This window comes from Scyliorhinus torazame, chromosome 29 (assembly GCF_047496885.1).
Source record: "Scyliorhinus torazame isolate Kashiwa2021f chromosome 29, sScyTor2.1, whole genome shotgun sequence".
Taxonomy (NCBI): Eukaryota; Metazoa; Chordata; class Chondrichthyes; order Carcharhiniformes; family Scyliorhinidae; genus Scyliorhinus; species Scyliorhinus torazame.
In genome coordinates this window covers 311,607-336,448 of record NC_092735.1, presented here as the reverse complement: position 1 = coordinate 336,448, position 24,842 = coordinate 311,607, and positions in this window count along the sequence as shown.

Genomic DNA, 24,842 nt, shown 5'->3' with positions numbered 1-24,842 from the left:
TTGTAATTCTGTAGAGTGTTAGTGAGGCAACATCTGGAGTATTGTGTCCAGTTTCGGTCTCATCATTTGAGAAAGGATGTGGTGGCATTGGAGGCAGTTCAGAGAAGGTTCACCAGATTAATTCCATGGTTGGAATGGTTGACGTATGAGAAGAGAATAAAGAGTTTGGGTTCAGGCACGCTGAAGTTTAGATGAATGATGGGATCAGATCCAGGTGTATAAAATGCTACATGGGATTGATAAGAAAACGTAGAGAAAATACTCTCCCTTGTGGGACAATCTAGATTGAGTGGTCACAGATACAGGTTCAGAGGCGGTAGATTGCAAACGTTGAAAAATTATATAAATTTTGAGCCAATATTCGGTACAGCATATTAGTTTCGACATCTTTTTATTCATTGTGACTCATCTTACTATCCTATGTCGATGTTCTCGTATTTCCATCACCAAAACATTAATTTCCCATAATGAAAAGCTTTCCGAATCATTTCCCTGTCCTTCATACAAGTTAAACTGACAACAAAACTCAAATTTAAAGAATAAGGTAAACATGCAGGTTAATGACGAGTATTTGAAACTAGTCAAAGGGTTCGAGGACTCAGGAGAGGTTAGTAAATTTTCCAGACCACGTAATAGAACAGAGAGTATTGAAGCTGGCAAGAATCTAACTTCAGGCAGAGCAGACAGACACATAAAGGAAACTATAATCATCGAATTTACAGTGCTGAAGGAGGCCATTCCCCCATCGAGTCTGCACCGGCCCTTGGAAAGAGCACCATTCTTAAGCCCACACCTCCACCCTATCTCCGTAAAACTTAGCGTTTTTGGACACACAAAATGGCCAATCCACCAAACCTGCATATCTTTGGACTGTGGGAGGAAGCCGGAGGAAACCCACGCAACACGTGGAAATTGTGCAGACTCCGCACAGATAGTGACCCAAGCCGGGAATCGATCCTGGGGTCCTGGAGTTGTGAAGCATAATTCTAAACACTGCTACCTGCCTCCCAAGGTGGCAAATCTGAGAAGGGAGGTGGTCAATGAAGGACTGAGCGAGTTGTGCCTAAATGCGCGCATTTACAAAGGCAACTGAGCATTTGCGCCCATTGAAATTGGCCGGAACAATATTGTGAGCATCACAGAGACGTGTCTGCAAGGGGACCAGGGCTGGGATGTAAATACACAAGGATATGCGTCCTTTTGAAAGGACTGGGCAACGTGGGTTGGGTTGCATCTTTAGTAAGATGTTGGACATGAAATAAATCAGGAAATAGAAAATGCATATAAGAAAATCAATATTGCACTAATCATGGAGGACGTCAATATGCAGGTGGACTGGGAAAATCAGGCTGGTAGTGGATCCCAAGAAATGGAATTTGTGGAATGTCTTAAGATTTTTTTTGGAGCAGCCGACGAGGAAACAGACAATTCTGGAGTTGGCGATGTGTAATGAGACAGACGTAATTTGGGAATTTACGGTCAAGGAGCCCTGACAGCACTTTCAGAGAAAGAAGCTGGAATCAGATGTAACGGTATGACACTTGAATAAAGGTAATTATAAGCCATGAGGGAGGAGTTGGCCAGAGTTGTTTGGAAAAAGAGCCTAACAGGGATGACAGTGGAATGGCCGGAGATTTTGGGGGTTATTCGGGAGGCATAACAGTAGTTAACCCAAGGAGGAGGAAACATGCTTTTTGTTTTAAAATATTTTTATTCTCATCCTTTTTCACATTTTCGCCCAGATTTACACCCACCACCAACAAACAATAATCAGTAACACATATGTCAATCCTCATATCAATAACAACGATCCCATCCTCCCACCAAACCCCAAACATTAGCCCCCATGTTTACACAAACATATGACAAAAAGGAATTAGGGATCACCCATAGTCGCCATCAACACACATAACCGCCCCCCCCTCAACCCTCCTACCCACACAGGGAGAGAGAGAGGGAGCCGGAGCGCAGCGATTGCAGCTTGGGATTCCGGTAGGTGTTTAAACTTGCCCCCAGGTTCCAGCGGCCTTCATTACCAGGAGCGGGAGAGAGAGGGAGCCGGAGTGCAGCTTGAGATTCAGGTAGGTGTTTAAACTTGCCTCCAAGTTCCAGCGGCCTTTATAGCTTCAGATTTTCGGCGGGAGCAGTGGCCAGGGGTCTGTCGGGAGTAATTTAACTCTTCCTGGGTTGGTAAGTATTGTGATTGGTAAGTAAAATCCTTATTCCTTTCACTTATTCATTATTTGATATTATATTTGTAATCAGTTCAGGTAAAGTGTAAAACTGGCAGGAGATCCCAGATCCGTGTTATGCTCCTCGTGCTCAATGTGGGAGTTCAGGGACGCGGTCGATGCCCCTGACTCCTTCATGCGCGGGAAGTGTGTCCAGCTGCAGCTCCTGTTAGACCGCATGACAGCTCTGGAGCTGCGGATGGACTCACTTTGGAGCATCCGCGATACTGAGGAGGTCGTGGATAGCACGCTCAGTGAGTTGGTCACACCGCAGATTAGGATTGGTGAGGGAGACAGGGAAGGGGTGACCAAAAGGCAGAGAAAGAGCAGGAAGGCAGTGCAGGTGTCCCCTGCGGTCATCTCCCTCCAAAACAGGAATACCGTTTTGGATACTGTTGGGAGAGGTGACTCACCAGGGGAAAGCAGTAGTAGCCAGGCTCATGGCACCGTGGCTGGCTCTGCTGCACAGAAGGGCTGGAAAAAGACTGGCAGGGCTATAGTCATATGGGATTCAATCGTAAGGGGAGTAGACAGGCGTTTCTGTGATCGAAAACGAGACTCCCGAATGGTATGTTGCCTCCCGGGTGCACAGGTCAGGGATGTCTCAGGTCAACTGCAGGACATACTGAAGAGGGAGGGTGAACAGCCAGTTGTCGCGGTGCATATAGGCACCAACGATATAGGTAAAAAACGGGATGAGGTCCTACAATCAGAATTTAGGGAGTTAGGAGATAAGTTCAAAAGTAGGACCTCAAAGGTAGTAATCTCAGGATTGCTACCAGTGCCACGAGACAGTCAGAGTAGAAATTCAAAAATAGCCAGAATGAATACGTGGCTTGAGAGATGGTGCAGGAGGGAGGGGTTCAGATTTTTGGCACATTGGAACCGGTTCTGGGGGCGGTGGGACCATTACAAATCGGATGGTCTACACCTGGGCAGGACTGGAACCAATGTCCTAGGGGGTGCTTTTGCTAACACTGTTGGAGAGGTTTTAAACTAATGTGGCAGGGGGATGGGAACCTGATTAGGAAGTTAGAGGTCAGTAAAGAGGCAGCAACTACAGCCAGTAAGGTACTAGCTAATAAACTCAACGTGACTAAGGGGAAGAGTAGACAGGGAAGAGATGAAGAACGCAAAGGGACAGGTGGTCTGAGGTGCATTTGTTTCAATGCGAGAAGTGTAGCAGGTAAGGCAGATGAACTTAGGGCTCGGATTAGTACCTGGGAATATGATGTTATTGGTATTATGGGGACTTGGTTGAGGGAAGGGGAAGACTGGCAACTAAATATCCCAGGGTATAGATGCTTCAGGAGGGATAGAGAGGGAGGTAAAAGGGGTGGAGGAGTTGCATTACTGGTCAGAGATGATATCACAGCTGTGATTAAGGAGGGCACGATGGAGGATTCGATAACTGAAGCAATATGGGTAGATCTAAGCAATAGGAAGGGGGCTGTAACATTGTTGGGACTTTACTACAGGCCTCCCAAAAGCGAGCGTGAAGTAGAGGTACAAATATGTAGACAGATTATAGAAAAATGTAGGAGCAATAGGGTGGTCGTGATGGGAGATTTTAACTTCCCCAACATTGAATGGGACTCATGTAGTGTTGGAGACCTAGATGGAGCAGAATTTGTAAGGAGCATCCAGGAGAGTTTTTTTAGAGCAGTATTTAAATAGTCCAACTCGGGAAGGGGCCATACTGGACCTGGTATTGGGGAATGATCACGGCTGGGTGGTTAAAGTTTCAGTCGGTGATTACTTTGGGAATAGCGATCACAATTCCGTAATTTTAGAATACTCATGGACAAAGACGAGAGTGGGCCTAAAGAAAGAGTGCTAGATTGGGGAAAGGGCAAGTATAACAAAATTCGGCAGGAGCTAGGGAATGTGGATTGGGAGCAGCTCTTTCAGGGTAAATCCACATTTGAAATGTGGGAGTCTTTTAAGGAAAGGTTGATTAGAGTGCAGGACAGACATGTCCCTGTGAAAATGAGGGATAGAAATGGCAAGATTAGGGAACCTTGGACGACGGGTGGAATTGTGAGACTATCTAAGATGAAAATGGAAGCATACATAAGATCTCGGTGACTTAAATCAGATGAAGCTTTGGAGGAATATCGGGAAAGTAGGACAAATCTCAAACGCGCAATAAAGAGGGCTAAAAGGGGTCATGAAATATCTTTGGCTAACAGGGTTAAGGAAAATCCCAAAGCCTTTTATTCGTATATAAGGAGCAAGAGGGTAACTGGAGAAAGGATTGGCCCACTCAAAGACAAAAGAAGGAATTTATGCGTGGAGTCAGAGGAAATGGGTGAGATTCTTAATGAGTCCTTTACATCGGTATTCACCAAGGAGAGGGACATGACGGATGTTGAGGCTAGGGGTGGATGTTTAAATACTCTAGGTCAAGTCGGCATAAGGAAGGGGGATGTTTTGGGTACTCTAACAGGCATTAAGGTGGACAAGTCCCCAGGTCCGGATGGGATCTATCCCAGGTTACTGAGGGAAGTGAGGGATGAAATAGCTGGGGCCTTAACAGGCATCTTCGCAGCATCCTTGAGCACGGGGTGAGGTCCCGGAGGACTGGAGAATTGCTAATGTTGTCCCTTTGTTTAAGAAGGGTAGCAGGGATAATCCAGGAAATTATAGACCTGTGAGCTTGACGTCAGTGGTAGGCAAACTCTTGGAGAAGATACTGAGGGATAGGATCTATTCACATTTGGAAGAAAATATACTTATCAGTGATAGGCAGCATGGTTTTGTGCAGGGAAGGTCATGTCTTACAAACCTAATACAATTCTTTGAGGAAGTAACCACGTTAATTGATGAGGGAAGGGCTGTAGATATCATATACATGGACTTCAGTAAGGCGTTTGATAAAGTTTCCCATGGCAGGTTGATGGAAAAAGTGAAGTCGTATGGGGTTCAGGGTGTACTAGCTAGATGGATAAAGAAGTGGCTGGGCAACAGGAGACAGAGAGTAGTGGTGGAAGGGAGTGTCTCAAAATGGAGAAAGGTGACTAGTGGTGTTCCACAGGGATCCGTGCTCGGACCACTGTTGTTTGTGATATACAGAAATGATCTGGACGAAGGTATAGGTGGTCTGATTAGCAAGTTTGCAGATGATACTAAGATTGGTGGAGTTGCAGATAGCGAGGAGGACTGTCAGAGAATACAGCAAAAGATAAATAGATTGGAGAGTTGGGCAGAGAAATGGCAGATGGAGTTCAATCCAGGCAAATGCGAGGTGATGCATTTTGGAAGACCTAATTCAAGAGCGGACTATACGGTCAATGGAAGAGTCCTGGGGAAAATTGATGCACAGAGAGATCTGGGAGTTCAGGTCCATTGTACCCTATAGGTGGCAACGCAGGTCGATAGAGTGGTCAAGAAGGCATACAGCATGCTTGCCTTCATCGGACGGGGTATTGAGTACAAGAGTTGGCAGGTCATGTTCCAGTTGTATAGGACTTTGGTTAGGCCACATTTGTAATACTGCGTGCAGTTCTGGTCGCCACATTACCAGAAGGATGTGGATACTTTAGAGAGGGTGTAGAGGAGGTTCACCAGGATGTTGCCTGGTATGGAGGGTGCTAGCTATGAAGAAAGGTTGAGTAGATTAGGATTGTTTTCGTTGGAAAGACGGAGGTTGAGGGGGGACCTGATTGAGGTCTACAAAATTATGAGAGGTATGGACAGGGTGGATAGCAACAAGCTTTTTCCAAGAGTGGGGGTGTCAATTACAAGGGGTCACGATTTCAAGGTGAGAGGTGGAAAGTTTAAGGGAGATGTGCGTGGAAAGTATTTTACGCAGAGGGTGGTGGGTGCCTGGAACGCTTTGCCAGCGGAGGTGGTAGAGGCAGGCACGATAGCATCATTTAAGATGCATCTAGACAGATATATGAATGGGCGGGGAACAGAGGGAAGTAGATCCTTGGAAAATAGGCGACAGGTTTAGATGAAGGATCTGGATCGGCGCAGGCTGGGAGGGCCGAAGGGCCTGTTCCTGTGCTGTAATTTTCTTTGTTCTTTGTTTGTTGTTCACACGCCCCAACTAATGTTCGATGTTATCCAGTTCTTGAAAGTGCAGAATGAATAATGCCCATGAATTGAAGAACCCCTCCATCCTTCCCCTCAGTTCAAACGTAACCTTCTCAAGAGCCAAGAATTCCAAAAGCCCCCCCACCCCCAGCCACGCCAGGGCACAGGGTGGAGAGGTTACTCTCCAACCGATCAGGATCCACCTCCGGGCGATCAACAAGGCAAAGGCAGCAAGATCTGCCTCCGCACCCGTTTCCCACCCTGGCTGGTCCGACACCCCGAATATGGCCTCCCGCGCCCGGGCCCAGTTTCACATGCACCATTTAGAAGTTACCCCAAAACCTCCTTCCAGTAATCCTCTATCTTTGGACAGGACCTAAACATATTAATGTGATTAGTGCCCCTGCCCCGCAACATTCACACACATCTTCTACTCCTTCAAAGAATCGGCTCATCCTCGCCCTCATGAGGTGTGCTCTGTATCCTTCAGCTGTATTATTCCCTCGCGCATGAGGTGGAGGCATTCACTCTCCGGTGCACCTCACACCTGAACCCCTCCTCCATATCCTCTCCCAACTCTTCCTCCCACTTTGCTTTGATCCCTTCCAGTGGTGCCTTCTCCTCTTCAAAAATAGCTCCGTAAACCGCTCACCCAACCCCCATTTCCAGTCCCCCTGTCGTCAGCACCTCCTCCAGCAATGTGGAGGCCGGCTCCACCGGGAAGCTCTGTATCTCCTTTCTGGCAAAACCTCGAAACCTGCTTATATCTAAACATTTCCCCCTGCTCCAGCCCATACTTCGCTTCCAGATCCTTCAATCCTGCAAACTGACCCCCAAGAAACAAATCTTTTAGGGTCTTAATCCCCTTCTCCTCCCATTTCTGAAAATTTCCATCCCACCTTCAAGCTTAAATCTGTGGTTCCCCCGAATCGGCATTTCCCTTGACCCTGCCACCAAACCCGAAGTGTTGGCGAAACTGCCTCCAAATTCTCAGTGAAGCTATTATTAGCAGACGCCCTGAGTATTTCCCCGGGGCTATCGGGAGCGCCGCTGTTGCTAGTGCTTTCAATCCCGACCCCCTGCACAAACTCTCCTCTATTCTGACCCCCTGGGAGTCAACCTCTCTGACCCAGCTCCGCACCTTCTCCACATTCGCCGCCCAGTAGTAATAAATCAGGTTCAGAAGACCCAAACCCCCTGCTTGCCTTCCCCTCTGTAGCAGCACCTTTCTAACTCGGGCCATTCTTCCCTCCCCATATGAACGAAGTAATACTTTCCTCAATCTCTCTGGACAAAGCCTTTGGCAGGAAAATCGGCAAGCATTGAAGAATAAACAGAAATGGCGGCAACTCGTTCATTTTAGCCGCCTGTACCCGACCCGCCAGTGACAGAGGGAGACCACCCCACCTTGCCAGATCAGCTTTCAGCCGCCCCACCAAACTAGAAATGTTGTACCCGAAGAGCCCCCAATCCCGGGCAACCTGCACCCCCAGGTACCTAAAGTAGTCCCTGCCCTACGGAATGGCAGCCACCCCCCACCCCCACCCCCGCCACCCCTGTCCCCACCACCCGCCACCCCTGCCCCCACCCCCGGCCGTGACACCACAAAATACTCACTCTTGTCTCGATTTAGTTTGTTCCCTGAGAAAGACCCAAACACTCGAAGCAGCTCCAATATTCCCCCTATCGATACACTCGGTTCCGACACGTATAACAGGAAGTCATCGGCATATAAGGACACCCTATGCTCTCTACCTCCCCACCCTGCACTATTCATTTCCATACCCCCGAATTTCTAATGCGATGGCCAACGACACAATCGCGAGTGCAAACAGCAGGGGGGACATAGGACATCCCTGCCTAGTCCCACGGTGGAGAGAAAAGTATCCTGAGTTGATGTTGTTTGTGCGGACACTCGCCCTCGCTCCTTATATAGTAGCTTTACCCAGTTCACAAATCTTGGTCCAATCCCAAACCGCTCCAGACCTGACATCAAGTCCCCCCATTCTACCCGTCAAATGCCTTCTCAGTGACTTTAACATCTGGGCCTTGTTTAAATCCACCTAGTTTATGCCAATTTCAAGTTGGGTGTGGGGCGGCAGGGGGGACGGGGCAGGAAGTCCATGTTGCCAGGCGCTGCCCGCAGATGACATGCAGCAAGATTGGCTGGTCGACTGATGCATTTGGTGAGGGTCTGAGATCACAGTGGGGGTCCTAAGCTTTCCTTCAGGGGCAGAAAGGATCATTCCAATATTTGCAAACACATGGGTCAAGTGTGTTTTTTTTTCAGAAGAGCGGTGATGATGTAAAGTAACGGGTCAGAGGGAACAGTTTAGGTATGCACGGTAGCACAGTGGTTAGCACAATTGCTTCACAGCTCCAGGGTCCCAGGTTCGATTCCCGGCTTGGGTCACTGTCTGTGCGGAGTCTGCACGTCCTCCCCGTGTCTGTGTGGGTTTCCTCCGGGCGCTCCGGTTTCCTCCCACAGTCCAAAGATGTGCAGGTTAGGTGGATTGGCCATGATAAATTGCCCTTAGTGTCCAAAATTGCCCCTAGTGTTGGGTGGGGTTACTGGGTTATGGGGATAGGGTGGAGGTGTTGACCTTGGATAGGGTGCTCTTTCCAAGAGCCGGTGCAGACTCGATGGGCCGAATGGCCTCCTTCTGCACTGTAAATTCTATGAAATCAGCGTCCAATGCCAAAATCACCTCTGTTTCCTTCCCCTCTGTCGGTGCCATAACGACATTCAATACACTTCTACAGTTTGAAAAGAACTGCCTGCATCTCACGAACCCCGGTCTGAACTTCACCTGTCACCTTCGGGTGGCTCTCCTCCAGCCTACCCGCCAGTACCGTCGCCAATACTTTTGCATCCACATTCAGACGCGATATGGACCGATAGGATCCTGGGGCGAAATTCTCCGTTATCGGCGCAAAGTCCGCCGATCGGTGCAAGAAACGGCGCAAATCCGACTTGCGTCACGCCGCAAAAATCGTCGCGAAGTTTCCGGCCCGAAATGGGCTAGCAGCGACGTGACGGGATCCGCGCTTGCTCACGTGGTTCACGCCGTGCAGCGTCATACACGCTGCACGGCGTGACGGCTCATAAGGCCGCGCTGCTCCCCCCCACCCGACCGGAACACCCGACCGCAACACCCGACTGGATGGCTGGCCGTCGCTCAGCCCCGAGGTTCGAGTCACGGGATGTGGAGGCGCTCCTGGACGCAGTGGAGCAGAGGAGGGACACCCTGTATCCCGGGCACGGCCGCAGAGTTGCCCCACACCACAGCCGGCGTCTGTGGAGGGAAGTGGCAGAGGCCGTCACCGCTGTGGCCCTAACACCACGGACAGGCACCCAGTGCCACAAGAAGGTGAACGACCTCGTCAGAGCAGGCAGGGTGAGCCTCCCCCACACCCCCTGCCCGATATCCATATCCCCCCTCCCCCATATCCCCCCTCCCCCATATCCCCCCTCCCCCATATCACCTGATCACTGCCTGCGTGTCTAACCATGCATGCTTCATTGTGTATCGCAGGAGCAAACGTCGAGGCACCCATCCCCGCAGATGCAGACCGCCCGCAGGATGCCCCTCGGAGGCCACGGGAGACGGAGAGACCCGGACACTCCGGCATGCGATGCCCGCAGGATGCCCCTCGCACACCACGGGAGACGGAGAGACCCGGACCCTCCGGCATGCGACGCCCGCAGGATGTCCCTTGGAGACCACGGGAGACGGAGAGACCTCGAGCAACAGGGAGACGACGCCCCCGTCACGTGCGGGTGCGACGATGCAGGCGCGTGTGCCACCCAACGACGAGAGGGGCAGCCATAGGCCCCCGTCACAGCCGAGCCAGGACACCCCTACCCAGGACACCCCTACCCGGGACACCCCTACCCGGGACACCCCTACCCGGGACACCCCTATCCGGGACAGCACTACCCAGGACACCCCTACCCGGGACACCCCTACCCGGGACACCCCTATCCGGGACAGCACTACCCAGGACACCCCTACCCGGGACAGCACTACCCAGGAAGACAAAATACCGGACAGTGACTCAGAGTGGATGGGTGGAGACGAACCCCCACCCCAAAGTGCCATGGACTCAGAGTGGGACGAAGAGCACGACACAACGCCACTGCTGTCACCAACACCCCCCACCATCGCAGAAACACTCACCTCGGTTGGGCACTTTAGTGATGAGGTGTCTGGTACACTCACTGGTGCGCACAACACAGCCGTCCCGGTACAGCAGGTGGAGGTAGGAGCAGCAGAAGGGCCGGGCGGTCGGAGGGCAGCCCAGCCCAAGCGAACATCTGCCGCCCAGATGGATCCCGGGTTCCTGGAGTTACCACACCCACCCATAGATCCGATGCAACCACCGACCCGGAGACGAGCGAAGGGGGTGACGGCCGGCTTGCGGCGGCTGCAGTCGCAGGTGGAGGAGTCCACCCGCGTCCAGGAGCTGGAAGTGGTGCCGGTCATGCGTGCCACCCAGGCCGACACCGCACGGGTGGCGTCCGCGGTGGAGGCAATGGGTGCGACGGTGTCAGACATGGGGAACGGTTTGCGAGGCCTGGGGCTTTCCGTGCAGGCGGCGTCTGTGGCCCAGGACATGGCTGCCCTCTCACAGGAGGCCATGAGCCAGCGCCAGATGGCAGAGGCGCTCAACACCATAGCCCAGTCTCTGCAGGCCATTGGCCCAGTCTCAGCAGGCCATGGCCCAGTCTCAGCAGGCCATGGCCCAGTCTCAGCAGGCCATGGCCCAGTCTCAGCAGGCCATGGCCCAGTCTCAGCAGGCCATCGCTGAGGGCATCGGCGCCAGTGGCCATGTGCGAGCTGGCGTTGCACTGTCACAGACAGGGTTTGCCAATCCCCTGGGCTCCATGGCTGCAAATCTGCAGACCCCTGTCGATACCAGCACGGGCCTCCAGGACTGGCAGCGCCAGATGTCGGGGGGGCGTCGGATGGCCAGTCCGTTCGTATCCCCCACCCATGTAGAGGCCTGGGGGCCATTGGGCACCCCGAGGGAGGAGGAGGTGGTGTGGTCCGTCCCGGGTCCCCCTGTAGGGGAGGTCCCGGAACACCGCGACACCTCGGACTCCCCCCCCCCCCCCTTCCGTCCCAGGTGCATCGGGTGGGCAACGGCAGGACAGCATGGCAGCTCGCCATCCCAGTCGCCCGGGCCGCAGCCTGGCCCATCTAGGCCAGGATGCCCCAGGAAACGGCCGCCAAAGGGATCCCGTGTCAGAGGGCAGGAATCACAAGAGTCCACCTCCAGTTCTGCTGTACCGTCTGGGGAACCACGTAGACGTAGTCAAAGGGCCCGTAAGGCCAAACAATTAGACACTGAGTAAGTTGGCACGGGTGCAGGGCACAGATGAGTTTTAGGCGCTAGGGCACGTGCATGAACTCCTTTGGTTATTAAAGTCAATGTTACACCTACCGAAGCTGCCTTTGTGCTCTGTCCAAAGTGTGCGGGGGTGTCATGTACGTTGAGCGCAAGTGTGTGTGTGAGGGGTGGTCTTACCTCAGCCCCAGGTGAGTCTGCCCCCTTCCCCCTGGGCCGCCATCAACATCCCCCGGGCAGAGGACGGGACCGTGCGCTGCAGTGTCACAGCCGCATGCAGGGATGGTCCGGGTGGATGGTGGTACTGTGGCCATGGGTCAGACATAGTCCGACGATGTGGAGCCAGGAGCTCACCGCAGGGCGGGTTGTCATCATCCTCCATGGCCTGCGATAGACACGCGTCCACCCGCAACTGGGTGAGCCCGGCCTGTTGTGCCGCAGGTGGATCGGCAATGGGGGGGGGGGGGGTGGTATGCATGCGGGTGGGGTGGGTGGGGTTGGGGAGGGGGGTGTGGGTGCTGAGTGGGTGGGTGGGTGGGGGTGGTCGGCTGTTGCCATGGTGTGCGGTCTGTGGCCATACTACCCGATTCCCACGCCCATCTAGTCAGTGAAGCGGGCGGCTATCAGTCTGTCCCGTGCCCGCTGGGCCAGCCGGTAACGGTGGACAGCCACCCGCCTGTGTCTACCCCGTCTGCCCTGACCATTGCCCCCATCCCCCTCATCTGGGGAGGACTGCGCCTCTTCCTGCTGCTCCTCCACTCCGCCCTCCTCTGCCTGCGGCACATCGCCCCTCTGCTGGGCTATGTTGTGCAGGACGCAGCACACCACAATGATGCGGCCGACCCTATCTGACCGAAACTGGAGGGCGCCCCCAGAGAGGTCCAGGCACCTGAAACGCATCTTCAGCACGCCAAAGCACCTCTCGATCACTCCCCTTGTCGCTACATGGGCATCATTGTAGCGGTTTTCCGCCTCATTGCGTGGCCTCTGTATAGGCGTCATCAGCCACGATCGCAATGGGTAGCCCCTGTCGCCCAGCAACCAGCCCCTCAGCCGGGGATGGCGTCCCTTGTACATGCTGGGGATGGATGACCGCGACAACACGTATGAGTCGTGTACACTGCCTGGGTAACGGGCGCAGACGTGCAGTATCATCATGCGGTGGTCGCAGACCACCTGTACGTTCATCGAATAGGTCCCACTTGCTATTGGTGAACAAAGAACAAAGAAATGTACAGCACAGGAACAGGCCCTTCGGCCCTCCAAGCCCGTGCCGACCATACTGCCCGACTAAACTACAATCTTCTACACTTCCTGGGTCCGTATCCTTCTATTCCCATCCTATTCATATATTTGTCAAGATGCTCCTTAAATGTCCCTATCGTCCCTGCCTCCACTCCCTCCTCCGGTAGTGAGTTCCAGGCACCCACTACCCTCTGCGTAAAAAACTTGCCTCGTACATCTACTCTAAACTTTGCCCCTCTCACCTTAAACCTATGCCCCCTAGTAATTGACCCCTCTACCCTGGGGAAAAGCCTCTGACTATCCACTCTGTCTATGCCCCTCATAATTTTGTATACCTCTATCAGGTCGCCCCTCAACCTCCTTCGTTCCAGTGAGAACAAACCGAGTTTATTCAATCGCTCCTCATAGCTTATGCCCTCCATACCAGGCAACATTCTGGTAAATCTCTTCTGCACCCTCTCTAAAGCCTCCACATCCTTCTGGTAGTGTGGCGACCAGAATTGAACACTATACTCCAAGTGTGGCCTAACTAAGGTTCTATACAGCTGCAACATGACTTGCCAATTCTTATACTCAATGCCCCGGCCAATGAAGGCAAGCATGCCGTATGCCTTCTTGACTACCGTCTCCACCTGTGTAGCCCCTTTCAGTGATCTGTGGACCTGTACTCCTAGATCTCTTTGACTTTCAATACTCTTGAGGGTTCTATCATTCACTGTATATTCCCTACCTGCATTAGCCCTTCCAAAATGCATTACCTCACATTTGTCCAGGTTAAACTCCATCTGCCATCTCTCCGCCCAAGTCTCCAGACAATCTAAATCCTGCTGTATCCTCAGACAGTCCTCATCGCTATCCGCAATTCCACCAACCTTTGTGTCGTCTAGCCAGTTCTGTATCCACCTTGCCAGTTCACCCCTGATCCCGTGTGACTTCACCTTTTGTACTAGTCTACCGTGAGGGACCTTGTCAAAGGCCTTACTGAAGTCCATATAGACAACATCTACTGCCCTACCTGCATCAATCATCTTAGTGACCTCCTCGAAAAACTCTATCAAGTTAGTGAGACACGACCTCCCCTTCACAAAACCGTGCTGCCTCTCACTAATACGTCCATTTGCTTCCAAATGGGAATAGATCCTGTCTCGAAGAATTCTCTCCAGTAATTTCCCTACCACTGAAGTAAGGCTCACCGGCCTGTAGTTCCCGGGATTATCCCTGCCACCCTTCTTAAACAGAGGAACAACATTGGCTATTCTCCAGTCCTCCGGGACATCCCCTGAAGACAGCGAGGATCCAAAGATTTCTGTCAAGGCCTCAGCAATTTCCTCTCCAGCCTCCTTCAGTATTCTGGGGTAGATCCCATCCGGCCCTGGGGACTTATCTACCTTAATATTTTTTAAGACACCCAACACCTCGTCTTTTTGGATCACAATGTGACCCAGGCTATCTACACCCCCTTCTCCAGACTCAACATCTACCAATTCCTTCTCTTTGGTGAATACTGATGCAAAGTATTCATTTAGTACCTCGCCCATTTCCTCTGGCTCCACACATAGATTCCCTTGCCTATCCTTCAGTGGGCCAACCCTTTCCCTGGCTACCCTCTTGCTTTTTATGTAAGTGTAAAAAGCCTTGGGATTTTCCTTAACCCTGTTTGCCAATGACTTTTCATGACCCCTTCTAGCCCTCCTGACTCCTTGCTTAAGTTCCTTCCTACTTTCCTTATATGCCACACAGGCTTCGTCTGTTCCCAGCCTTTTCGCCCTGACAAATGCCTCCTTTTTCTTTTTGACGAGGCCTACAATATCACTCGTCATCCAAGGTTCCCGAAAATTGCTGTATTTATCTTTCTTCCTCACAGGAACATGCCTGTCCTGTATTCCTTTCAACTGACACTTGAAAGCCTCCCACATGTCAGATGTTGATTTGCCCTCAAACATCCGCCCCCAATCTATGTTCTTCAGTTCCCGCCTAATATTGTTTTCATTAGCCTTCCCCCAATTTAGCAAATTCATCCTCGGACCACTCTTATCCTTGTCCACCAGTACTTTAAAACTTACTGAATTGTGGTCACTGTTACCGAAATGCTCCCCTACTGAAACATCTACCACCTGGCCGGGCTCATTCCCCAATACCAGGTCCAGTACCGCCCCTTCCCTAGTTGGACTGTTTACATATTGTTTTAAGAAGCCCTCCTGGATGCTCCTTACAAACTCTGCCCCGTCTAAGCCCCTGGCACTAAGTGAGTCCCAGTCAATATTGGGGAAGTTGAAGTCTCCCATCACCACAACCCTGTTGTTTTTACTCTTTTCCAAAATCTGTCTACCTATCTGCTCCTCTATCTCCCGCTGGCTGTTGGGAGGCCTGTAGTATACCCCCAACATTGTGACTGCACCCTTCTTATTCCTGATCTCTACCCATATAGCCTCACTGCCCTCTGAGGTGTCCTCTCGCTGTATAGCTGTGATACTCTCCTGAACAAGTAGCGCAACTCCGCCTCCCCTTTTACATCCCCCTCTATCCCGCCTGAAACATCTAAATCCTGGAACGTTTAGCTGCCAATCCTGCCCTTCCCTCAACCAGGTCTCTGTAATGGCAACAACATCATAGTTCCAAGTAGTAATCCAAGCTCTAAGTTCATCTGCCTTACCCGTAATGCTCCTTGCATTAAAACATATGCACTTCAGGCCACCAGACCCGTTGTGTTCAGCAACTTCTCCCCGTCTGCTCTGCCTCAGAGCCACACTGTCCCTATTCCCTAGTTCTCCCTCAATGCTCTCACCTTCTGACCTATTGCTCCCGTGCCCACCCCCCTGCCATACTAGTTTAACGGCCCTGTTATCTGCAGGTGGCCGCACGGCGACGTGCATCCCATCGATCGCGCCCTGGACCATGGGGAACCCGGCCACGGCAGAGAAGCCCACGGCCCGGGCATCTTGGCTGGCCCGGTCCATAGGGAAGCAGATGTAGCGGTGCACCATGGCATATAGGGCATCTGTCGCTGCCCGGATGCACCGGTGCACCGATGTCTGCGATATGCCGGACAGGTCCCCACTCGGTGCCTGGAATGACCCCGTGGCATAAAGGTTCAGGGCCACCGTAACCTTGACGGACACGGGGAAAGGATGTCCCCTGCCAGTGCCACGCGGTGACAGGTGTGCCAGCAGGTGGCAGATGTGTGCCACGGTTTCCCGCCTCATCCGGAGTCTCCTCCTGCATTCCCGGTCCGTGAGGTCCTGGTATAACTGCCGGGGCCGGTACACACGGGGCGCCCTCGGGTCCCTCCGTTGCCGTGGGGCCGCGACGTCCTCCTCCCCCTCCTCGTCCTGTCGGTCAGGTGTACCTCCAGCCTGGGCGGCTGCCGCCTGCCCCTCTGCGGCAGCCTGCGCCGCCTCTCTGGCACGCTCCTCCTTCTCCTCCTCCTCCTCATCCAGGGCAACATAGACATTAGCGGCTGCCGCCACGGCAGCCAACATCGCTGGATGATCGGAAAACATGATGGCCTGGTTGGGGAGGGGGGGGAACGACGACATGTCATCATTGCCCATATCCCCTCCTCCCCCCAGCCAGGTGGCATGGACCGCATGGGTCCAACTGTTGGAGGCTGGCACCTGGCCAGGTGGACCAACTCACTTGCCCCCCCCATCCCCCTCCCCGGCACGGACCCCCCATCCCCCTCCCCGACTTCGGCAACCAGCGGGGGCGGGATTCACGGCGGCCAACGGACATTCTCCGACCCTCTGGGGGGTCGGAGAATGACGCCCCTTATCTTTTTTTGGCAACAGGGAAAACAAAGCTTACCCTTGAATGTTTTATAATATTCCACCGGAAACCCATCCGGCCCTGCCACCTTCTCCGACTGCATCCTCCCAATCGCATCCCTCCGGAGCTGACCTGCTAACCTGCCTTATCTCCATGTTCGTAGACTGCACACCTTGCTCATCTCACTGCACACCTTGCTCATCTCAGTTGGCGCACCGCCTTCCTGGTAGATAGTCGGTCAAATATCGCCTGTAGTTCCTTCCTCTTTCCCAGCTTTGCTGGGTCCCCATCTTCTGCATAACTCCTATCAACCTCCAACATCTCATCTGTTACCCTCTGCTGCTCCAATCCCTCCTCTTTGTTCACACTGGCCTTAAACAAAATCACCTCACCCCTCACCACTGCCTTAAGAGCCTCCCAGACAACAACCATCGACACATCACCCGTACAGTTGAAAGCTACAAATTCCTCAATTACATTTTCAAATTTGTCACAGAACCCTTGGTTCTCCCAAAAGTCCTACATCGAATTTCCAGCCCGGCCTCTGCGTTACCCACTTCTCCAGTACCACATCCCCCCAATGTGGATCATTGCAATTGCAGAGTATTCCGACCCCTTAACCTCAGCCAGCAAAGCCTTCCCCACCACGTAAAAGTCGATCCGCGAGCATACCTTATGGACTGCTGAGAAAAACGAGTACTCCCGTTCCCTCGGGTGCAGAAACCTCCAAGGCTCCACCCCTCCCATTTCCACCATGAGGTCAGACAACGCCTTTGCCCCCCCTGATGGGACCAGCAATGGGTTACCTGTCCAACCTTGGCTCCTGCACCAAGTTCCAGTCTACCTCCACTATCAGTTCGTATGTGTCCAAGTCGCGGATGTCCACAAACACCTTCTTTGCGAATCCCACATTGTCCCTATTCGGACTGTACACACTTAACAGACCCCCCCCCACGTGACATTGTGTGAGTTTTACAAGTTACTTCATCCCGTCTAAAGTCATAGTTTGTGAAGTAAAAGCAAAGTTGTACTTTTTTCTATACTTGTTCAAATTTCTAAAGAAATGGGAATATATTTAAAACAAAGTTTGTGTGTTAGTGTAAGGATGCACATGTTCTCCCCTCCCCTCCAGCGCCCCTGTCACAATCAGATATGTACCCCCCTGATCTGCCACCACCTTCGCCATCTGGAAGCATATTATTTTGCTGACCATTACCGCTACCCCTCGAGCCCTTCAATCAAATTCAGAGTGAAACACCTGACTAACCCAGCCCTTTTTAAGTCTCACCTGGTCTTCACCCTCAAGTGAGTCTCCTGCAGCATTGTTACATCAGCTTTCAAACGTTTAAGATGCGCAAGCATCCAGACCGGACCTCCTAACCCCTCACGTTCCACGTGACTATCCAACCTGGGGGCCTCTCGCCCCACCCCCCCCCACCCTTCTTATCCACCATCATCATACCACAGGGCCCTGCTCCATGAGCCTGACCCACCCCTATCCATTATTAACATCGAACACCTTCCCCCCTCCTAACCCAACATTTCATCTCAAAAAAACATCCCCCAGCATCAATCACTCCCCCCCCCTCCCCCCCCCCCCTCGCTCGTCCCGGAGGCCCATCGAAACCTTTTAACGAGGCTCCAATGTCTGCAGCCCTCCTCTCACCTCACCCCCGTTCACTAGCCGACTTTAGTTAGCTAGCGCGGATGGCTCCCAGGAGGAAATATGTTGAAGGGGAGTACGAGGCATCCATGGCTAACGGTGGGAGTCAAGAACAAAGGGAACAAAGAAATGTACAGCACAGGAACAGGCCCTTCGGCCCTCCAAACCCGTGCCGACCATGCTGCCCGACTAAACTACAATCTTCTACACTTCCGGGGTCCGTATCCCTCTATTCCCATCCTATTCATGTATTTGTCAAGATGCCCCTTAAATGTCACTATCGTCCCTGCTTCCACCACCTCCTCCGGTAGCGAGTTCCAGGTACCCACTACCCTCTGCGTAAAAAACTTGTCTCGTACATCTACTCTAAACCTTGCCCCTCTCACCTTAAACCTATGCCCCCTAGTAATTGACCCCTCTACCCTGGGAAATAGCCTCTGACTATCCACTCTGTCTATGCCCCTCATAATTTTGTAGACCTCTATCAGGTCGCCCTCAACCTCCTTCGTTCCAGTGAGAACAAACCGAGTTTATTCAACCGCTCCTCATCGCTAATCCCCTCCATACCAGGCAACATTCGGGTAAATCTCTTCTGCACCCTCTCTAAAGCCTCCACATCCTCCTGGTAGTGTGGCGATCAGAACTGAACTCCAGGTGTGGCCTAACTAGCGTACTATAAACTCTTATATCAATGCCCCGGCCAATGAAGGCAAGCATGCCGTATGCGTTCTTGACTGCCTTCTCCACCTGTGTTGCAGCTTTCAGTGACCTGTGGACCTGTACACCTAGATCTCTCTGACTGTCAATACTCTTGAGGGTTCTGCCATTCACTGTATATTCCCTACCTGCATTAGACCTTCCAAAATGCATTACCTCACATTTGTCCAGATTAAACTCCATCTGCCCTCTCTCCGCCCAAGTCTCCAAACAATCAAAATCCTCCTGTATCCTCATCCTCATCGCTATCCGCAATTCCACCAATCGTTGTGTCGCCTGCAAACGTACTAATCAGACCAGTTACATTTTCCTCCAAATCATTTATATATACTACGAACAGCAAAGGTCCCAGCACTTATCCCTGCGGAACACCACTGGTCACAGCCCTCCAATTAGAAAAGCATCCTTCCATTGCTACTCTCTGCCTTCTATGACCTAGCCAGTTCTGTATCCACCTTGCCAGCTCACCCCTGATTCCGTGTGACTTCACCTTTCGTACCAGTCTGCCATGAGGGACCTTGTCAAATGCCTTACTGAAGTCCATATAGACAACATCCACTGCCCTACCTGCATCAATATCTTTGTGCCCTCTTCGAAAAACTCGATCAAGTTAGTGAGACACGACCTCCCCTTCACAAAACCGTGCTGCCTCTCACTAATACATCCATTTGCTTCCAAATGGGAGTAGATCCTGTCTCGAAGAATTCTCTCCAGTAATTTCCCTCCCACGTAAGGCTCACTGGCCTGTCGTTCCCGGGATTATCCTTGATACCCTCCTCAAATAAAGGAACAGCATTGGCTATTCTCCAGTTCTCCGGGACATCACCTGAAGACATTTAGGATCCAAATTTGCCTTCCTAACCAAGGACAGCATAAAGGCAAAAGAATAAGCGCATAATGTGCATGAAGCTAGGGAAGCAAAGATAGACATTGGAACATTACAAAAAGTGGCTGGAGTAGCAATAATAGGAAACTAGGAAATGGCCATACTAAGGAGGAGTTTCTGGGGAAACGGAAAGGTCTGAAGTCGAATGAATCATCTGGACCAGATGCACCACACCCCAGCTTTCGAAAGCCTTTGGCTGAGGAGATTGTGGAGGCGTTGGTGGTGATCTTTCAGGAATCACTGGAGGCAGGAAGGGTCCCAGAGGACTGGAAAATAGCTAATGTAACACCGCTGTTTAAGAAGGGAGGGAGGCAGAAGACGGGGAATTGTAGACCGGTCAGCCTGGCTTTGGTCATTGGTAAGACTTTAGAGGCCATTATTAGAACATAGAACATAGAACAATACAGCGCAGTACAGGCCCTTCGGCCCACGATGTTGCACCGAAACAAAAGCCATCTAACCTACACTATGCCATTATCATCCATATGTTTATCTAATAAACTTTTAAATGCCCTCAATGTTGGTGAGTTCACTACTGTAGCAGGTAGGGCATTCCACGGCCTCACTACTCTTTGCGTAAAGAACCTACCTCTGACCTCTGTCCTATATCTATTACCCCTCAGTTTAAAGTTATGTCCCCTCGTGCCAGCCATATCCATCCGCGGGAGAAGGCTCTCACTGTCCACCCTATCTAACCCCCTGATCATTTTGTATGCCTCTATTAAGTCTCCTCTTAACCTTCTTCTCTCCAACGAAAACAACCTCAAGTCCATCAGCCTTTCCTCATAAGATTTTCCCTCCATACCAGGCAACATCCTGGTAAATCTCCTCTGCACCCGCTCCAAAGCCTCCACATCCTTCCTATAATGCGGTGACCAGAACTGTACGCAATACTCCCAATGCGGCCGTACCAGAGTTTTGTACAGCTGCAACATGACCTCCTGACTCTGGAACTCAATCCCTCGACCAATAAAGGCCAACACTCCATAGGCCTTCTTCACAACCCTATCAACCTGGGTGGCAACTTTCAGGGATCTATGTACATGGACACCTAGATCCCTCTGCTCATCCACACTTCCAAGAACTTTACCATTAGCCAAATATTCCGCATTCCTGTTATTCCTTCCAAAGTGAATCACCTCACACTTCTCTACATTAAACTCCATTTGCCACCTCTCAGCCCAGCTCTGCAGCTTATCTATGTCCCTCTGTAACCTGCTACATCCTTCCACACTGTCGACAACACCACCGACTTTAGTGTCGTCTGCAAATTTACTCACCCACCCTTCTGCGCCTTCCTCTAGGTCATTGATAAAAATGACAAACAGCAACGGCCCCAGAACAGATCCTTGTGGTACGCCACTTGTAACTGAACTCCATTCTGAACATTTCCCATCAACCACCACCCTCTGTCTTCTTTCAGCTAGCCAATTTCTGATCCACATCTCTAAATCACCCTCAATCCCCAGCCTCCGTATTTTCTGCAATAGCCTACCGTGGGGAACCTTATCAAACGCTTTACTGAAATCCATATACACCACATGAACTGCTCTACCCTCGTCTACCTGTTCAGTCACCTTCTCAAAGAACTCAATAAGGTTCATCAGGCCCCAGGGACTTATCTATTTTCAGCCTGTCCAGAATTGCCAACACCTGTTCCCTACATACCTCAATGCCATCTATTCTAATAGCCTGGGTCTCAGCATTCTCCTCCACAACATTATCTTTTTCCTGAGTGAATACTGACGAAAAATATTCATTTAGTATCTCTTCAGACTCCACACACAACGTCCCATCCCTGTCCTTGACTGGTCCTACTCTTTCCCTAGTCATTCGCTTATTCCTGACATACCTATAGAAAGCTTTTGGGTTTTCCTTGATCCTACCTGCCAAATACTTCTCATGCCCCCTCCTTGCTCGTCTTAGCTCTCTCTTTAGATCCTTCCTCGCTACCTTGTAACTATCCATCGCCCCAACTGAAACTTCACACCTCATCTTCACATAGGCCTCCTTCTTCCTCTTAACAAGAGATTCCACTTCTTTGGTAAACCACGGTTCCCTCGCTCCACGCCTTCCTCCCTACCTGACCGGTACATACTTATCAAGAACACGCAGTAGCTGATCCTTGAACAAGCTCCACTTATCCAGTGTGCCCAACACTTGCAGCCTACTTCTCCAACCTATCCCCCCCAAGTCACGTCTAATGGCATCATAATTGCCCTTCCCCCAGCTATAACTCTTGTCCTGCGGTGTATACTTATCCCTTTCCATTATTTACGTAAACGTCACCGAATTGTGGTCACTGTCCCCAAAGTGCTCTCCTACCTCCAAATCCAACACCTGGCCTGGTTCATTACCCAAAACCAAATCCAACGTGGCCTCGCCTCTTGTTGGCCTGTCAACATATTGTGTCAGGAAACCCTCCTGCACACACTGTACAAAAAACGACCCATCTAATGTACTCGAACTATATCTTTTCCAGTCAATATTTGGAAAGTTAAAGTCTCCCATAATAACTACGCTGTTACTTTCGCTCTTATCCAGGATCATCCTCGCCATCCTTTCCTCTACATCCCGGTTTCCTCCCACAGTCCAAAGATGTGCGGGTTAGGTGGATTGGCCATGATAAATTGCCCTTAGTGTCCAAAATTGCCCTTAGTGTTGGGTGGGGTTACTGGGTTATGGGGATAGGGTGGCGGTGTTGACCTTGGGTTAGGGTTTTCCAAGAGCCGGTGCAGACTTGATGGGCTGAATGGCCTCCTTCTGCTCTGTAAATTCTATGATAGTCCCTAGAACTATTTGGAGGCCTATAGAAAACTCCCAACTGTTTCCAACCTCAGCCCATACTACCTCGGAAGATGAGTCCGCATCTAGCATCCTCTCCGCCACCGTAATACTGCTCTTGACTAGCAGCGCCACGCCTCCCCCTCTTTTGCCTCCTTCTCTGAGCTTACTAAAACACCTAAACCCCGGAACCTGCAACATCCATTCCTGTCCCTGCTCTATCCATGTCTCCGAAATGGCCACAACATCGAAGTCCCAGGTACCAACCCACGCTGCCAGTTCCCCTACCTTGTTTCGTATACTCCTGGCATTGAAGTAGACACACTTCAAACCACCTACCTGAACACTGGCCCCCTCCTGCGACGTCAAATCTGTGCTCCTGACCTCTATACTCTCATTCTCACTTACCCTAAAACTACAATCCAGGTTCCCATGCCCCTGCTGCATTATTAAAGATGGAATTGCGGAGTATTTGGAAGTGTATGATAAAATCGGGCTGTGTCAGCACGGGCAGTCGACAGGTCATGTGCGACAAGTCAGTCAGTTCTTTCGGGAGGTAACAAGGGAAGTGAACAAAGGAGATCCAGTGGACCTGATTTATTTAGATTTCCAGACGACCTTTGACAAAGTGTCACAATGGATGCTGTTGAATCAGTTAAGACCCCATGTATTTAGGGCAAGGCACGGGCATGGATAGAGGATTGGCTGACTGGCAAAAGGCAGAGAGTGGGGGTAAAGGCGTCTTTGTTCAGGATAGCAGCTAGTGACTAGTGGTGTGCCTCAGGGGTCGGTTGGAACCACAACTCTTCACAATAGACATTAACTATTTGGAAGAAGTAACTGTTGCTAAAATTGCAGATGATACAAAGATATTCAGAGGAACAAATAGTATTTATGAAGCAGGGTGCCTGCAACACGACTTGGACAGGCTGGGAGAGTTGGGGGAAAAGTGGCAGATGTAATACAATGTAGAAAAGTGTGAGGTTGTTGCCTGGTATGGAGGGCATAAGCTATGAGGAGCGATTGAATAAACTCGGTTTGTTCTCACTGGAACGAAGGAGGTTGAGGGGCGACCTGATAGAGGTATACAAAATTATGAGGGGCATAGACAGAGTGGATAGTCAGAGGCTTTTCCCCAGGGTAGAGGGGTCAATTACTAGGGGGCATAGGTTTAAGGTGAGAGGGGCAAAGTTTAGAGTAGATGTACGAGGCAAGTTTTTTACGCAGAGGGTAGTGGGTGCCTGGAACTCACTTCCGGAGGAGGTAGTGGAGGCAGGGACGATAGGGACATTTAAGGGGCATCTTGACAAATATATGAATAGGATCGGAATAGAAGGGGTTATGGGGAGAAGGCAGGAGAATGGGGACGAGAAAATATCAGCAATGGCTGAATGGCGGCGCAGGCTCGATGGGCCGAGTGGCCTAATTCTGCTCCTATGTCTTATGGTCTAAAAGCAAATCACTCGGACAAAACAAAGTAATTACTGGACAATCTCAGCAGGTCTCACATAATCTGCATTAGCTTCCTTGCCTCTGCACAGATGCTGTCAGACATGCTGAGATTATTCAGTATGTTCTGTACGAGAATCAGAGAGACATTGGTGTGGAGAATCGCGCCCAGGTTGTTTCCCTTTGAGCAGAGGAGACAGAACAGGTTATCATTGAGATGGATGAAATTGTGAGGGGCAGAGATTGAGGAGACAGGAAGAAGTCTTTCCCCTTGGTGAAGGGATCCATTACCGGGGATGTGAATTTAAGGTTAAGGATCAGGGCGCGATTCTCCACTCCCACGCCGGTTGGGAGAATCACCTGGGCCGCCAAAATATCTGTGGACGCCAGTCCGACGCCCTCCCAAGCGGCGGGAACAGCCCGGTCGAGTTTCGCAGGCCGGAGAATCGCCGGAGACACCCAAAATGGCGATTCTCTGGCACCCCCGCTATTCTCAGGCCCGGATGGGCCGAGCGGCGAGGCCAAAACGGCGGGCTCCCCCCGGCGCCGCCCACACCTGGCCGCTGCCGTCGTGGACGGTGCGTGAACGCTGGGGGGGCTGCCTGTGGGGGGGCAAGGGGGGGTCCTGCACCGGGCTTCACCTGGAATGTGGGGTGGCCCGCGATCGGTGCCCACCGATCGTCGGGCCGTCCTCTCTGAAGGAGGACCT